The following is a 1,721-nucleotide window of genomic DNA, read 5'->3' on the forward strand; positions in this document are numbered from 1 at the left end:
TCCAAAAGTTCCTGGAAGATGCAGATTATGAAAACACTGCATGGAGGTCAAACTATTACACCAAAAATAAACTCATACTTTAATTCTATGTTTTCCACGAACATTTTGAAATCCCCACATAGAAGGAAAATCTGTCTTGAGCTAGTCTCCTAGACCAGATGTGAACCCACTGTGGGCTCCACACCACCCTGGAGGGCTGCCAGCAACTTGGGGTTCTTCACCGTCATTTGGGCTAGGCCTGAAGAAGCTGGAAACCATGGAGGGGACTGAGCTTCTCGACATTTCCAGGATGGTACTATGGTCATCATCTCCGAGGAGCAAGGGCCGCCTCGGGGAGTCTGACTGTCCCCGTGCTTCGGCGAGGTCTAGAGCTCCAGCAATGGCTCTGGGTCCAGAAGCTCGGCTGGGTCCCTGGGCTCCCAACCCGCTGAGTCAGCAGCTTCCTCCCGCTCCCTCTCACCTTCCCGATGGACTGTTTCTGCCTAACCCGCGATGGGCCCCCATGTGTGCTGGGGTACTCAGATGAGCCCCCACGTGTGCTGGGGTACTCAGATGGGCCCCTACGTGTGCTGGGGTACTCAGCCGACATGCTTACCCCGAGTGCTACAGGGCGGTGGGTGTGGCTTTTGTTTTGTTTTTTGCTTCTTTTTAGAGAAGAATAAGCCTGTGTCGCTCTGCCATGCCGCTCTCCTGATCTGCCAGCAGTGGGGCCACATTCTGCCGTGCTGGTGGGTACCTGCTGGTTACACCAGCTGGCGGGACAGTCCCAGCACCGGTCCCAGTGAGGGCCCGAGCACACTCCTGCACGGCAACCTCATACTGAGGTCTGGGTTTTTAGTGTTTTTTTTTTTTTTTTAAAGGTTTTCCCCATAGGGCATGTGCACTCACTGAGAAAGACAGTGACAGATAGAGGGAAAGTGAGAAAGTACCCCCAAGGGGGGGCAGTCACACCGTCTTCTTCCCCCCATTTCCCTCCAGGGATTTTGAGCACACTCACACAGCTGGCATGATCTTGAAGCCACTGAGTCGGACTCACACCATGGTCGGCCACCACACCGCCTGCTGGCTCAGAAGGTCTGAAGACGTCTCTCCTACCAGTGCGCTAGGGAAGGATTGTCTTCACTCTGTTTCAACACGAGCTGCTTTGTAAACACACCGGAAGCTATGAAGGTGACTATGCACTCACACCGGAGACCACCAGAAGCCTTTCAGATTTCACACAGATCAGTGTGAAGCAAGGCAGCGAGGATCCGTCACCGACACGCAGCAGGAGAAAGGTCTGGCATGTCTCTGTGAAATGCAGAATGGACTCCCTGGTAGCACAGGACTGAGGGGACACCAGTGAGACCAGAGAGCACACTGGGGCTGACGCTGTGACGACCAGCAGGCACCCACGCCAAGCCACAGTGACTGCTTTTGAAGCCCAAACGACTGTCAAGCCACTTCTCTGACCGGAAACCATTTCTTCCCTTACTTATACAAGATGTTAAGACAACAGGCTTTAGAATATAGCCCGAGCACCAATTATGGTGAACGCATATTGGGAAAACGCGACTTCTGGTTTCACAAGAGTGTGACCTCCCTGCAGCTGAAGCTCGCACCCACGTGAATAACACACTGTTCAGGGCAAAGTTGACAAGAGCTACAGGGGCCCTCCTCTGGGCACAGCTCATCGCTGAAGTCGGCCCGTGCAAGGGTTTCACCAGACGAGGAGGGAAACC

The sequence above is a fragment of the Tupaia chinensis genome, unplaced genomic scaffold, assembly GCF_000334495.1.
Source record: "Tupaia chinensis unplaced genomic scaffold, TupChi_1.0 Scaffold143705_1, whole genome shotgun sequence".
Lineage (NCBI taxonomy): Eukaryota > Metazoa > Chordata > Mammalia > Scandentia > Tupaiidae > Tupaia > Tupaia belangeri.